Genomic DNA, 17144 nt, shown 5'->3' with positions numbered 1-17144 from the left:
CTAACAGAGGCAAAAGCCCAATCCTATCCTGTACGCATGGTGCAGCACCATCGATGCAGTGTCCACTGCAACCGGCGTACTGGTTGCAGACCAGGTCGCTTGGGAGAGGTAAGAATAAAAACCTTTATTTACATCCGCTCTCACTCTATGATCCCCTGGGATCCCCTACTAAGATCTATGCCAAGTATAGTTTATGTATTTTTATTGTTTATCTACTTTAATTGACTGTGAGCTGCTTTGGGTGCCCTTTGGGGAGAAAGGTAGGGTAAAAATTGAATGAATGAATGATTCAGTGGCTTGTTGTATCTGAATGTTGGTGACTGCTACTGCAATCTGGCTCTATACCACTGGGTTATACCACTAAAGAACCCCTGGGTTCTATGCTGTCCTAAGAGGGTAGGATGCCTCCCATCTGGTTTGTTTAGTTTGGGCTGGGGGCAGTGAATATGATCTGTTTTCTCCTGCCCTATTTAGTCTCTGACCTGGTAAGTTACAGAAACAGAGAACACGAAGGAATGTACCAGGTAATACTCCCTTTGGTTTGCTTCTGCTTCCCTGTCATGGTGTTATATTGAGCCAATATTGCAATCTGATCTGAGAGCCAGATGGTTTGGAGCCAGAAGACTCAGCAGTTTTGTTGCCATAAGGTGGCTGAAGGTTGTTGCACTGTAGACGTGAGTGGAGATGGGTACACCATAGCTGGGATGAGAAAAGAACCTGCTATGCAGCAACATGTGAAAGCATTTCAGCTACCATGCAGCAGCTACAGTGGAGCAAATATATGTGCTGCTTTTATGGTACTAAGCATTGCTAGAAGAACTATGTGTTGGAGGGACTGGTCACAGTTCAGCGATCAGTCTCATGCTTTATATGTAAAAAGTCCCTGATTAAATCCTTAGCACTGCCAATGATTTTGGAGAGCAGTATTGCGAAGGGCACCTGCCATTCCTCACTTGAGTATCCCAGCAGCATAAAGCATCTTGCAGAAAATCATGTGTTATTTGGGTAGCATTCCATGCCTTATACTGTACAAACATCTGTACTATCTATACAACAATAAGCAGTGAGTATGATCGTTAAGAACATAAGAAGAACTCTGCTGGATCAGACCAAAGGCCCATCTAGTTCAGCTTCCTGTATTTCATAGTGGCCCACCAGATGCCATTACCACATCCGGTGGCAAGGAGTTCTACAGATTAATTACGCACTGGGAAAAGAAATATTTTCTTTTGTCCTGACTCCCCCGCCACTCAATTTTAGTGAATGTTGCTGTGGTGTTGTGCAAGAGAGAAAACAACATCTTGTATCCACTCTATCCATCTCCTGCATAACTTTATAAATGTACTCAAAGAAAAAGCAGAAGCGCCTGCCTTAAGTGCCTTGTGCATGATGCTGTGCTGGTAACAGTGACATGCACTTTGTAGTGCACTGCCAACATGTATTTTTTGGATCAGAGTTCCCAAATGCCCAAAACATATGGTGAAACTCACCAAAAGGGATTAACAATCACTTTAAATAAAATCTTTTGCCCAGATGAATGGCCGATCTAGTGCTATTTTCTGCCTCCGGCACTGGCTTTTTTGTACCTGGTATTTTCCAAGGAAAATGACAAAACAAATCATGTTCCCCCAAAACATATGCAATGTGATACAGGGGGAAGGGGTTGGATTTGTTTCTGTCCTTAACAAGAAATGAGTCTCACGACATGTGACTTGATTAGCCTAGGATCAGCAATAACATTTCATTAGTTAAATGATGAAATCGTGTCCTTTGGGGCCACAGACATTAGGAACGTTAACACAGGGGCAGCCGTAGTGCACCAGGCCAATGGTCTGTCTCTTTAAGTCATTTCTGAGAGCTGCCAGGAGTGAATTCTTCTTAACCCTTCCAGCTCTTGCAGCTTGGTGCCAGGGCCTCTGAGAGGAATTTTATCAGGGGATACAAAGTTTCTTTACAAAGGGGAAGGGGTGAAACAGAACAGGGGAGGGTGGTGAAGGGCAAGCAGAAAAGAAGTAGGGAGGGGTGAAGCAGGGTGAGGGGCGGGTAGAGACAGCTGGAAAAGTCTTTGGAGCCAGGTCTACCCACCCATGTGGCATCAGCAGGTGCCCCCAGCATCCCATATGGGCAACAAGTCTGAGCAGATAGGAAAATGTCAGATCCCAGGAAATTTCTGGGCCCCCTGCTTGGCTCCTGAGCCTGGCTACAAATTACCCCCCTTACCCCCCTCTCCTAGGCCCTGCTTGATGCTACTGCTCCTATCCTCCCAGCTCTCAGAACAGTTTATACAAAATCAGTGGAATCACTAACTGTATCTACAGGGTGCAATGGCACAGTAAATATTGTAGGCACCCCCATGTGCCATATAAGTGGCCTCTCCCACTCACAATCAGAGCCATTCTGGGCAGTGATGGCAACACACTACCCAGCATGGCTCCAATGGCGAGTGGGAGGGGCCATTTACACGGTGCATGGCAGTATCTGCAATACTTACTGCGCTGCCCTCCTGTAGCTGTGCCACTGAGCGGAATCAAATAGTAAAGCTTCTAGGTGCGTACCAGGGATGCAATTTAAGAAAGCAACCATGTACCACATGTTAATATTCCTAAGGAGCACTTATATTGCTGGTTATTCCAAGGTAAGAGCCTAATGAAATCTTTTTGCCCCTCCCCTCCAAAAAAAACTTGAAATTGTATCCAGGCTGTCTCAGAGGTATAAGGCAGAGACAGAGAGAGAGAGAGAATATAGCAGATTTCTTTTTTTTATAAAATCACATCTCTTACAGTCCAATCCTACGCAAACCCTACCTCACTGATACAGCAGCTGTATTTTCAGGAGGGAGCAATTGGAAAGTTCTCCTTGGGGTAAGTGAAGTTTTCTCACTTATCCCAGGGAAAGTCTCTGCAGTCACCTTGGGACTCCTTGGATCTGTATCTGCTAAATCCAAGGCATGTAATGGTGGTGGTAAGGGAGACAGTGTCAGGATATAGGCACAGGTGAGGTCAATATCTCACCTGGTTCACCTTCCTCCATACTCATTCCACCCTTCTACTCCTTATTCCACCTCCTCCACTCCCCATTCCAGCCCCTTCCCACCTTGTTCTGCTCCCACCTCTGTGGCACTATGTTCCACCTTCATAAAGCCCTCCATGTGCTGGCCCAATTCTTGCTAGGATTGGGTCATTATTTGCTTACACTTGTAGCGCTAAGCTAAGAGTGTGGGTCACATTTTGTTCCGGTAGGGATGTGCATAAAAACAAGTGGTGAAGCGTATGAAACACCAAGAAAATTAAGAAGTGTCTACATCTGACATCCCTGTTGAGGTCCAGGTGTTTTGCCAAATTCCTATTCCAAGCTTCACCTAGAGAACTTATGCCCACTTTAAGCTAATTAGTTCCCCTTCTTTCCCCGCCCAAATGGCCCTAGTTCTGCACTGTAGTACTGCTGGACCACCAGACCCAACCTGCAGAGGTACACCTTTGTTCCCTCTCCTGCCAGCAGCTTCTCCAGCCACTGTAGGCAACACCTGGTTCTCAGCAGCTCTTGGGTTTAGCAACCACATACTAGTGTTCAACATCTCCAGCAGTCTCTCTGTTCCAGCAGTCTCCACTCGGTCCAGCAGTCAGTCCTCTTTCTTCCAAGTGCCTTCCTTCTGTGCTCTCTCAGTCTCTTCAAGCTTCTTCCTTCTATACCCACATCCTTTCCTTCCTCCAGGTGCTGCTTTTATCCCTGAGGGCCTTGTTGCCACCAAGGGGCTGCAGCTGTGCACACACTGCAATCTAAGGCCCTGTGGAAAAAAATGTGATGAAATGTGGAAAAAAATTCTAATTATTTGGTCTGGTAGTTTATTGTTATTTACTTATTAGCACATTCACACACTGCCTTTCTTCAGGTAATGAAACCTGATGCCTAAGGTGGTTTACAACACAAAATATATAATAAAATCACAAAGCAATGGTAGCTGACAAGGCCTAAAACAGCAGCCATAAGGGTAAAGCATAAAACATACAGGTGCCCTCCCCCATCTACAAATCCACTATTCTTGGATTCTTCTGCACTCCCTGTGCCAATTACGTTCCATTTTCTTTATTACCAAACAGACATGTTTCTTGCTGTTACTGTACAGACACTAGAACAGGAACACGGCAAGCAGACGAGCAGCCTCCGTACTAAAAGAAGACATGTTAACAGGAAGCCAGAAGTTTCCTGCTTCTTGTTCACATTCTGACTCTATTCCTCTAGCATGCAGGCTGCCTGCCTCTTGTTGCATTCGTGTTCCAGCATTTGTACTGTAAAAACAAGAAACAGGCCTACTTGGTAATGAAGAAAACAGAAGGTAATGTGTGCACGGGGTGAATGGGTGGATGGAATACTTGTCTATACATAAGGTTCCCTTGTATCCACGGTTTCTGGTATTTGCAGGGGGGTTATTTGCCATTTTTGGTATCTGTAGGACACAGGGAGTGCCTGCAGTTAGTGAAGTGACCTCATCACAGTGCAAGAGTGCCATTTGAAGGGGACAAAGGGTGAATATGTGTGAGCACTACCTGTGTCTAAGATAAATATATGATTTATTCTAGAGGAGAAACGATATGAGCTATGTCAAAAATATTGGAAGAAACAGTCTTGGAATCCAGTACTTTTGGACTTTTTGGACACTGCATCTTGGCTACTTCAAAGAGCTGCACCATGCCATGCATCCTTCCCACACACTGAAATATCTTTGTTGCATCCCACTGAAATTGGGCATAGCACCCTGGTCTCCCTGGCTTAACCATTCCCAGTTGCGACAGGATTGATGTCAGGCTGCGTTATGGATTAATTAATCCTTTTTCTTAGCATGTTAATTTTGACAGAAGATATATTAAGGCCATATTAGTGCTAATTAAGCTCCAACAGCAACCTCTGTGTGGGAGTAAGTGTCAATGCTGCTAGAACGTTATTAAAATGGCCCCAAGCAGGCTTGTCTCTTCTTCCCATCCAAAACAGCTCACAATTCTCCATTGCAATGGAGTCTTGAAGGACTTATAAAGTATATTGTTCAGGAAATAGAACTTCTTTTAGATAGCTGGGTTTCTGCACACTTGTCCAATAAAGCAACCTAACATGAGGTTCTGTCACAGAAACCATCTGGGAACATGTGGAACGAAGTCCACAAGGTCCTTATTAGGTGATAACTAGACTGCTCTAGCAGGTTCCCGTTGAAGCAAATGAGGCTTCACTGCCAAAAGCAAACAAGATCAAAATGAAACTATAGCAGGAACAAGAACGAAATTGTTTAAAACTAGTAAAATGTCTCTTTAAAATGTGTAATTTAAAGGCGAGCAATTAAAATTTGTATCATGCCTTTATAGCAGTGTTTCTCAAACTGTGGGTTGGGACCCATTAGGTGGATTGTGAGTCAATTTCAGATGGGATCCCATTCAGTTCAATATTTTATTTTTAATATATTTGACCTGATGCTACCATGGTATGTGACTGCATTTGGGGAAATGTTACACATCTGTACTTTTAACAAGCTACTATGTATATTCTTTTAACAATGATAGCCAATGGGACTTACTCCTGGGTAAGTGTGGGTAGGATTGCAGCCTAGGATTGTTAAAAATCTTCCAGCTGGATGATGTCACTTCCAGTCATGACATCAGTTCCATTGGGTCTTGACAGATTCTCATTCTAAAAAGTGGGTCCCAGTGTTAAAAGTGTGAGAACCATTGCTTGAACTGAAAGATCAATGTCACTGTGGGTGTAGGGGTGCAGGCAGGCAGATTGCACTGGGTGACACAATTGGGGGTGTTTTACCATGGGTGCATTTGTGCACCACTGGCCAGAAGTGGGATCTTAAAAAAAAACAACAGCCCCCCACCAATATTTTTCTGTGGAAAGCAGAGAGCTGAAACCTGTTCCCTGAACGATTTCAGATTGTTAGGATCAGGGCCTATGAGAGGAATTTTATCCCAAAGGGGGAGGGGTGCAATGGGGGTAGCAGAACGGGGGCAAAATAGGATAGGGGGAGGGTGCTGACAGCCACAATAGTCTTTGAAGCCCAGGTCTACTAGCCTTCTTGATGCAGAGCCCATCAGCAACTTTAGGTGAGATAGGAAAATGTCAGATCCCAGGAACTTTCTGGGCCCCCTCCTTTGACTCCTGGGCCCCCTTTCTGACCCTGGGCCCCGGTACAAACTACCCCCTTTACCCCTCTCTCCTAGGCCCTGGTTAGGATCACCCCATTTTATACACCAAGAGGGCAATGATCACTGTTTTAGGGCTACTGCACCACTGGAATTGTTTGCATTCACTCCCCCATCCCCCACTGTAATTAAAAATGAAACTCTGGCATATTGTTTATGGGAAGGGACTAGAGTTTGTAATCCACTTTGATTGAAGTCATTCAGCAATAGGTAAATACCTGCAATGAGCTGTGAAACATACTGGTGCACAAACGTATCTAACTGGTATGAGGAGTCAAAATCAGTTATATTCAGTCATATTTATAATTGCATAATTTCCTCCCCCTTTTTTGGTTTCCACAGGGCCAGGTGTACCCATCTAGGTAGCAGAGTGAGGCTCAACTCATCAATGTGGCTGAGGTCCACACCCCCGCCATCAGCTATGACAGTGGAGGCTCTAAAGCCCAGACCTACCAGGTTTCCTGATGTGGATACCCCTGGTACACTTGGTTGTATGGTCTTGTACAGGACGAGGCCCATGGAAGTTACACCATGAGTTTCCGCTCTAGGGTGACATCATGTCATACCAAACCTGCAACAAGCCACTGCCACACATCTGAGGTAGGTTCCATTTGCCAACAGCACCATGAATGAGGTCATGGTATAAGCCTCTCACCCCACCGCAAGTCTGTCTGCCAAATGACAGCCCTCTTGCTGAGGTACCTGAGATGGAAGACTGACGGGGAAGCATATTGGGTGACATCATTGCTTTGTTCTCACCCTTATAAAATATACTCCACATAATATGAAACAGTTCCCAGGGCATTTCTACAAATGGGCAGATTCAGATTATTTTACTATGTGAAACTAAGGCTGCAATCCTAACCACACTTTCCTGAGAGGAAGCCCCATTGAACAAAATAGGAACTTACTTCTGAGTAGATCTGGTTAGGATTGTGCCCTAAGTTTAGAATCAGTTCCACATATACTATGACAAACCTGTGCTGCCAAAATACCTCAGTAAATAAATTCTTCATGCCAGCTGCATGTGGAATACAGCCTTTGATCCTGGACTTTATGATCATTTTCTACCCATCCCATTTCCTTGCCTAGATGCAAAAATGCCTCAAAATATAATGTTGTTTTTTTAAATTTGCCCATTAGGAATCGGAAAAGCTTCATGTTAATCTTTTAATCCTTTAACTCCCATCATTAAATTCAGTCTATTTAAAGTAGCTATAAACATAGTTTAGGGGATTATATATTTACATTGTCATTATATGAGGAATACAACGTATAAACTTATTGTATAATCAGCACCCAAAGTTATAACCCCCCAAGTAAAGCAAAAAATAAAAATAGAAGCTCAAAAACAAATGCTGGGAAATGTGAAATCAAGCCTAAATGTGGTAAAAAAAATAAAATTACATTTTACAAAGGATACGTTGCAACTGACAACTAGGTATCACACGGAAGATGACAGATTTCACCATAGTGAGGGTCAGGGCTGGTCAAGTCATGTGGCTGACGGGCAGCCCAATCCTGAGCTGTCCATGGTGCCCAGGTCCAGCGGTTCCATGGCGGGCTCCTGCCGGATCATGCACCTCCTGATGTTCGTCCCCTTCCCCCATGTAAGGGAAGCAGCCCCGCAATGGGACTACTCACTTCAGCGGCGACCTTTTGGTCACTGCTAAAGTAAAGGCACTCGTGTAGGGTGAGCAGCCCTGCCCAAGCACCTTGGATCCTGTGGAGCTCGGCTCCGTGGATCCGCCTCTCCCCCGCCCCCGGCCACGCCTCCCTCACACCCCCAGCCATGCCTCCCCCCTCCCCAGAATGCCTCCCCCACACCCCCGGCCACGCTCCCACCTCCCGTTCCGCAGCCTGGCGGTCCAGGAGAACGCCGGGCTGCGGAACCTGGGCACCCGCCAGGTGCTAGCCCAGTGCTGGCGGATGCTGAGCTAGCTCTGGCAGGAACCCAGCGGTAAGCCCTGCAAACGTGCCTTACGGCATGTTTGTGACTGGTCCGCGACACGGAGTTGCGCCACGGACTGCAGGATCGGGCTCTGAGGCCATTATGTCAGGCAGCAAATTGGTCTCCATTGATCTTCTTCCTACCAGGGGAGATACTGGCCCCAGTACCACCCTGCGCCACAACTGCAAACTGCCCCCACCCCCACTGGTCCTGGCCTCTGCCTCTCGCTCTGGAAGGGGGCAGAGGGCAGGACTGGTGGCAGTGTGGTATGGTTGGGGGCAGCGCCCCCCCAGTCATGCCTCCTGGGGTCAAGTGACCACCTGAACCCACCCAGGTATACCACTCCTTTCTACTCCCACTCCCTGGCTTGTAAAAGGAAGAAGAGAACTGAGTGGAAGAAGTGTGGAAGAAAGAAGAGTGGTGGGCTAGAGAGCCTCTGATGCTCTAGCAGACCATCAGTATCTCCTCAATATTTCCTTTTCTGCTCCATTCTGCACTTTCTTTTACAATCCAGGGAGTGGAAGGAGTCAGTCTCACACATCGTTTGGTCAGGGCAATAACACAGCCCTAAAAAATTGAGGGTCAGAAAAGTTTTTCCAAACTTTATGGTGGTTTGATATGAATTTGGGGTGCCGATTCCAAAAATGTCGTCCGTTTTGCCCTATCTTGTCTAGTTTTGGAGATATAGTATAACATCATTAGTGAATGGTTCAAGCAGCTTCCTCATAAGGAGGCCATGGTGTAGGCTTCCTTATGAGGAAGCTGCTTGAACCATTCACTAAAGAGTTTATGCCGTATCTCCAAAACTAGACGTGATAGGGCAAAATGGATGTCATTTTTGGAATCAGCACCCCAAATATACCCAGGAATTGGTGTAACGTTTAAGGAAGCAAAATGTGTGTTGGCCTGTGTAATTGGCACACTGCCTCAGGTGCCAGAAGGTTTGGGGCCAGCTCTGGTGAGGGTGTATGAAGTCAAAAGCTGTTGGATGACAGGCTTCCAAGGCATATGTAGTCGTGGCATCATATAAATGACCAGAATATTGGATGAAAGGTCTTAAAACACAGCATAACAGGTGGAAAAATCTAGCAACCAAGGAAGGCAGTGGGAGGTCAGGTGGAAAAATTTGTGGTCTGTTTTTATCTTGGTCTATTACGAATTCATCATGCTCCCCAATTTACAAGATGTGGTAAAGGGTCTTGGCCAAAAAGGCTTTAAAAAAACCTAAACAGCAACTGTTACCCTGCGCATGCCAGATCTCATCTGATCTTGGAAGCTAAGCAGGGTCAGGCCTGGTTAGTACTTGGATCAGAGACTGCCTGGGAATCCTGGGTGCTGTAGGCTTATACCATAGTCTTTGGAGACTGAAGGTTGCCAACCAAATTGAAATGGTGGAATGACCAGTTTCACGGGAGTATTTCGACTGTGGTCATGAACAATTTCACCACATTCCTGTTCTTTGTTGATTTTCAAATATTTCTATAGAGTAATGATTCCCAGAATAAAATAGGGATGGACTTGCCTTTGAAAAAAATTAAATCTGTGATGGGAATTAAAACAAGATAGCAACAAAATGCAAACAAAACAAACAGCCTCCTCCATATAGAAAACAAATAGGCCGCTGCCTAGGAAGTAATTATGTCCAGATGTTCATGAATTTCCCACAACAGCTTGAAAATAAATACAGTCAACTCTCAGGGTAATAAAGAGATGGTCTGTAACTGGAGCTCTGTTCCCTTCTCTACCTCTTTGTTTTTCCGGCCCTCAGTGCTCTTGACCATAGTGCTTGTGTTTCACCATCAGATACTGAGTCCCCATTTCCACTGTAGTTTAGTCCAAGAGTGCTGTATCATAACTATGACTGTTTACGTTTTTCAGATTGTGCCACCCAAGAACAACATTGGGGACTGGGGTGCAGAAATCAGGATCCTAAGGAATGCATGGAAATCAATGGAATGGTGAAGCACATCTATGGAAGGGCCCACAGCTCCATGGCAGAGCACATACTCTTTTAATGTTTCAGGTTCCAAGTTCAATTCCTAGCATCTTAGGATCTAAAGAGGAACTTAGCCAGATGGCTGTGAATAGTCTTTTGGCCCAATTTTATCCGTCTACAGTCTACACATGTTCTGCCAGCAGAAGTGTCAGGATGTAGGCAGAGGAGCCTGGATTGGGTGTGCATTGTGTTAACATCATCACACTTGCCAACACTATTGGAGACAAGTTGGGGACAAACCACAATGCACTAGGGCCCCCATGGCACCATTGGCCCACCCCCTCATGGTAGATTGGGAGCTACTACTCAACTGGTGCAAAGGATTTAGGCCTGACCAGGTGGGCCCCCTTATAGTATTGGGACCTTGGCCGGTGCCTGACCTGTCTGACCTTTGACGCCACCAATGTGCCCGGTGTGAAAGTACAAAATCTTTACTAAAACCAAATCAGGGCCTGTCTTGGGTCCTGCCAGGCTATAACTAATAAGCAACTATAATCAGAATGGAAAGGAATTAAAGCAACCTTTTTGCCCTAAGACCATGTTCAATAACTATAAGTAAGGGGACATTGTTCTATCCACAACTAACCAGAACAGATATATCTCACAATATAACAAATGTGCTGGTAGTGGAGGAAGGCAGAATTGATTGTGTGATGATGGTGTGGCTCACATAAGTCCAAGCAGCCATGCAAACTGGCCCTCTGACAACTTTAAAACTGCATTTTGGGAATCAATCCTTTAGTATTTTTGAAGAACCTTCTGTCCATGAAAATAAAAATGGTGCTTCTGTGAATGTTGTCCTTAAAAGGATTATAATTTCTGGACAATTCTGTTGCTAGGGAATGTTTCCTTCTCCTCCTTATACGTGAATAATCTCTGTGTTTGATCAGGCTGCAGTGCACCTGTGGAAAGGTTTCAGGTAGCAAAAAAAAAAAAAAAGGCAGATTAAGGTTTGTCAGGCTAACAGATAATAAGTGGTAGCATATCAAATTCAAAGCCTTTGTTTGATTATTTTCCACTGGAATCACATCGGGCATGACTTTTGTTTATATGCCCTATTATTCAGTCATGCAAATAGCTTCCCTTCAGGTCCTTGTAAGCTCATTGTAGGGTCTGTGAATAATAGCGTTATTCTTTCCAGGTGTCAGCAGGGAAAAATTACAATGTGATCCTACTGTGCATTCTGTTCTTTGAAATGAGAAATGAGCAGTACACCAATTTATACCATGATCTCTCTCTTTTGGGGCTTTTAAAAATATTATTTTAAAGAAAATCTTGTATCAGGGATACAATTCACCAATTGGGGGACTTGGGAAATTGCTTTGTGTTAGCATAAATTCATCATCACGGAAGATTAAGCTGGAAATATCCCAACACAGTCAAAGACTCTTAACAGTGCAATCTAACAGTGCATATCTACTCAGAAGTAAGTCCAACTGTACTTATTCCCAGGAAAATGTGCATAAATGCACAGTGAGGCAGCCTGGGAAAGAGAATACTCTTCTAGACAAGGGGTGACCAACTTTTCTAGGGCTTGTGGACCTTTAACAATTGTGTGGAAGAGGAATTTCAGCAGATACAGCTTGTCATCTCACCTGCCAAGCTGTACTTGCCAAAATTCTATCTTCTACACCTGCGATTTTCAATCTTTTTCATCTCTGTATAATGACAAGGTGCTAAAATTGTCAAGGCACACCACCAGCTTTTTGATAATTGGCAGGGCACACCATACTGCTGGCAGGGGGCTAACATCCCCCAATGGCCCTACTAATATATGACCCTCCCCCAAATTCCCACGACACACTGCAGACAATTCATGGCACACCAGTGTGCTACGGCACACTGTTTGAAAATCGCTGCTCTACACAAAGGTCCAAGAACCCTAAAGTTGAAAGGTTGGTCACTCCTGTTCTAGACATCAACTTATGCAGCAAGGCAAATGGCTCAGTTTTCCCCTTGCTGAGCCTGATGCTTCTTTTTGGTAAAGGTCCTTTGAAAAAAATTTCAAAAGCCGCATCTAGCACTCTGACTGATGACATCACTGCTTATGCTATAGGAGCTTTGGCATTCTGTTCCCTCCCACTCCCCCTCAACTACACCCTTGATTGGTGATATGTACCAGAAATCCTGCAGAATATTCCTTGAGGTCTGAAACATGAGGATGCCATCCCTGAATAGTGTGCTTGGTTCCAAAAGACATTTGAGGGCCCTAGACCAACAGCAGTCACAGAAGATCAGGAAACAGTTTTACAGACAATTTACAGTTTAGTTGTGTATGAGCCATCACTCTTTTTATTCCTCACTCTGTGGAGTTGATGTCTGTCTTGAATCATGAACCATGGAATGGTTTGCTCTCAAATTGCAAATTAATCGGGCTCTGAACAGCTAATGAATAATTCTCGTACAGGTGTACGGCATTATTTCCACAGGCAGACTTGTTGTAAAATATTTATTCATAATTACAACCTTGAGAGAGTCTAGAAAGTCAGAAAGCACAATTTCAGCCACTTTAGCATCTGATAGCTGCATGAAGTGATTACCTCAGAACGACCCATCACTGTTTTCACTAGTCCTTAGCAAAGCAACTCCTTAGTGCCATCTAGTGAGGCACGGTAATGAAATGGTACCATTCACTCATTTAATCCATTAGCCTCTCAACCATCACAGATGAATAAAAACAATCATTATTATTAATTGCTGGGTTTTTTTAGAACTGGCAATAGTGGTTATTTCTCCATTTGACAATTTTTTTTGTTTTTATCAATTCAGAGCATGTAAGAACTGGAGTAACAAGACAACTATATTCTTATTTTTGCTTTGATTTGATGCCGTGTTGTGTGTAAGGGATGCAATAGAGCAGGTTCCCAAAGCCTTGACTTATGTAATTTTGGCAGGCCTCAGATTGGTACGCAAATCCCATCTTCCCTCAGATCTTTCCCCTTCCTTCTCACAGGGTCTTTAAATGGGAACATGGAGTGCGGTCAGATCACTCTCAGCTCATGCCACTTTCCCTCCTACGTATAACAAGCCCATGCATAGGAAGAGGCATGTAGGAGGCCAACTTTGTAGCAGACCGGACGGAGGCAGGAGGTACTGATCTCTTCAGTCTGCTATTGATGCCAGTGATGGCTGTACAGAACTTACATAAGTCAAAGGCTTGCTGTAGCAGCACCACCAGTAGCAATGTCTTCCTGTGTCTCATTCCCTGCTTTGCTCTGCCACTTGGAACAGATATTTCTGATTTAGCTCCTTTATTTGTTGTTGTTGCTGCTGCTGCTTTTGTTCATTGTTTCTTGTAGTGTGATTTCATTCTAATTGTTTTATTCAATAACTTTAACAGATTGCCATGAATGTGATTATAGGATGGTTAGCTGACTAGGGTGCCCCTCTGTATGGAGGAGAAGCTGGGTAAATTTACAAATAAATAATAGTGGCACTTATATAGTAAAAGCCAGCTTCAAATGATAATCTAAAGATAATTTTCAACCTTTTTCATCTCATGGCACATTGACAAGGCACTAAAATGGTCAAGGCACACCACCAGGTTTTTGACAATTGACAAGGCACACCATGCTGCCAGTGGGGGCTCACATCTCCCATTGGCCCTATTAATAAATGACCTTCCCCCAAATTCCTGTGGCACAACTTTGGACCACTCGCGGCACACCAGTGCACCATGGCACAGTGGTTGAAAATAACTGATCTAAAGCAATGGGGCTGCCCTTGAAGATGGTTTGAAAACTACAATTAGTGCAGAATTCAATAGCTTGTGTGGTCACAGGTTGTCGGTTCAGCTCTGTTGGACTGCTGTTCCAATGGCTGTACTCGCTGCTGGTTCATTCCCAGGCCCATTTCAAGGTGCTGGTCTTGACCTTTAAAGATCGAGATGGCTTATGGCCAGGGTATTTGATGGACTGCCTTCTTCTGTATAGTCCAGTTTATCCCCTCTGGTCATCAGAGAAGGGTCTTTTAGATGCGCTTCCTCTGGAGGTGGTAGGAGCGGTGGAAATAGGGTCTTTTTGGTACTGGCACCAATGTTATGGAATTCCCTCCCTTTTAATTTATGAATTGTTTCAATTTCTTTTTAAATTAGCCTTTCTATTTGATTATGGTCATTCTGAAGCTGGACTGTTCTGTGGGTTTTAAGGATATGTTTTATTGCTGTTTTTTTTTTAGAATTATATGCTTCACTCATTTAGGCTGCAATCCTAACCACACTTTCCTGAGAGTAAGGCCCATTGAACAAAATAGGACTTATTTCTGAGTAGACCTGGTTAGGATTGTGCCCACAGTCTTGTAACATGTTGGTTGCTTTTTAGTTATTTTTAGTTACATTTTAATTGTTATGAATTGTTATATACACCCCCACACACCCTACTTTGGGAGTCCATCTGGGAGAAAAGTAGAATAAAAATTGAACAAACAAACAAACAATGCATGCTTTAGCAGTTGTGTACCTGCCATAGACTTCCCTGGGGCAGATGCCCCAGGCACCAGTCTATAGGACCCCGAGGAAGCCTCTCTGAGACTCCTGACAGGGGTGGAAACTGTGCTTCTGGTTTGCCAGAAGCAGAGTTTATAGCACTGGGGAACCTCACAGAGGTTTCCCTGGTGTGGGAGGAGGTCGCACAAGGCTCCATGAGCCTCTGCTAAGTGTGGGAGGGGAGCGGATTTCTGCGTGGGGGGAGTGGTGATAGTCCATGGGGGGTGCCATCACAGAGCATTGCCCTGGGCTTGGAGCTGCAGAGGTCTGTGACTGTGCTTTAGGTGATCAGGAAGGAGCCATAGCAAACCTAAGGCTCATCTTCTCCCTTCATCTCTCTTTCTTTCTCATGCTCAAGGAGAGAACAAGAATCTCTGACTTTGAATAAACTGCTATTTTCATTATATCTGGTCTTCAGAACTGGTCTATCCCAGCTGTCATTAGTTAACAAACCAGGGCCTGAAACCATGGTTTGAAACCAGATTTCTTTAAAACAATCACATTTGCATGAATAAACCACAATTTTCTGAGGCTGGACAGAATGAGAAACTGCAGTTTATTCAACCAAAAAGTGGAATTTTCAGGCTGTAATCCTATCCACACTTACCTGGGAGTAAACCTCATTGACTATAATGGGACTTTCTTCTGAGTAGACAAGCCTAGCATTGGGCTCAAAGTCTCCTTCCTGCATCTGCAAAGGAGGAGGCGGAGCAGAATATGGAAACTTGCAAACTTGAGGCTCGCTGTGGTTAGTTCAGGATTTGGATAAACAGCTGAATTGTGTCATAGTGACTGCTTTGTATCCAACTCACTGATTGTATCCAAGACACTGGACTGGCAGCTGGAAGGTCAGCAACCCAGGAGTTCAAGACCCCCCATGCTGTGGAACAGGGTGAGCTCCTGTTACTTGCCTCAGCTCCTGCTAACCTAGCAGTTTGAAAGCATGTAAATAAATGCAAGTAGATAAATAGGTATCACTTTGGTGAGAAGGTAACAGTTCTATGGTGCTTTGGTGTTTAGTCTTGCTGGCCACATGACCACAAAAGATGACTTGTAGATAACACTGGTTCTCTTGGCTTGGAGGCAGAGATAAGCATCACTTCCTAGAGTCAGATACGACTGTGCAGGAGAAACCTTTACCTTACCACTGATTGTGTGGCACCTGGCTACAGAGAACCTTTAGAATGGTGTTTTGAGAATAGCACTGTCTCCTAGTATGGCATCACATCAGTGTCTTGCCACAGCTCCTCCCCACTGGGCCTCGTGCCCACTTAAGGCTGATTAGTTTCCCTTGTTAAACTCACAAGTGCAGCAAGCAAAAGTCAGAGTCCAGTCCCAGTCCACAGATTCCAAGTAAACCAGTCCAACCAATGAGAGTTGCCAAATCAGAGACCAGAGCCAATAAGCCAAGTTACAGTCTGAGGTCAGGTTCCAGGAAAATCAGTCAGGGTATCCAAGTCAAAGTCCAAAGTCAATACGCCAAGTCACAGTCCAAGGTCAGATTCCAAAACCAATAAGCCCAGTCAGTCTCCCTCCAACCTGCACTCCTTCTACAACCCACACTCCCTGCCTGCCTCAGGTGCTCCTTATATCCCTGAGGGCCCTATTGCCTTCAAGTGGCTGCAGTTGTACAGCACACTCTGCTGGATGCCCAGGCCTTACCCTTAAAGGGGCCACTGCTGACACCACATCTACCTCCTTGTCAGATCTTCCGCGATTCCAATACAATCAGAATACATGTATCTGTTGGGAGACATTGATCTGAAAGTAGTGCGACATCAAAATTCCTCGCCATGTGGAAAGCTTATGCATGTGTTTCCTGAACGTTTGCATCTATTGTTGTTGCGCCAGTATGGCACTCGATACTTCTCAAATGCCAGTGATTCAAAAGGATTTTTAATCTTGTTTTGATGCAAAGCCTGCTGTGCAATCAACACATGAATTCTCTGACTGATATATTGGGCCAGATGAGGTAGAAACAAGCTAGGCGCCTCTTTCCTTCAAAGCCATGACTTGTCTAATTTTTCGTTTCAGGCGCCAGCCTTCCTGCTGTGTGTCTTGTGAGCTTGAGTTTAATAGAACTTTTGTCCCCCTATAGGCTGAGAACACTAAAGTAGAAGCAAGTGTGCATTATTTTTTCTTAAATTTCACAGACACTATATACCCCACGACTCTTCAAGATTTCAGGTAAAATTTGATACATAGTTTTATTGTTCCTCTAGAACAGTGGTGTCACTACGGTTCGCGGCACCTGGTGTGGGAGGCAAGAATGTCACTCCCTGCAGTGGGTGGGGCAACACTCTAGGTGGCGGGCTCAGTGATCTACCATCGCCCCACCCCCACTGGTTTTTTGACTGTACCTTTTGATAGAATAAAGATATGTCAATGCAGTTTGTTTCATTGCATTCTGCATGAAATTACACATTGATTGATATATAACATGATGGTATTATTCCTCAAAACTCTGGTTTTAGTGATTTTGGTCACTAGTGGTGTCACCTCCCTCCAGGGTGTCAACTTACTAAC

The sequence above is a fragment of the Tiliqua scincoides genome, chromosome 2 (assembly GCF_035046505.1).
Source record: "Tiliqua scincoides isolate rTilSci1 chromosome 2, rTilSci1.hap2, whole genome shotgun sequence".
Classification (NCBI taxonomy): Eukaryota; Metazoa; Chordata; class Lepidosauria; order Squamata; family Scincidae; genus Tiliqua; species Tiliqua scincoides.
This window is presented reverse-complemented; position numbering follows the sequence as displayed.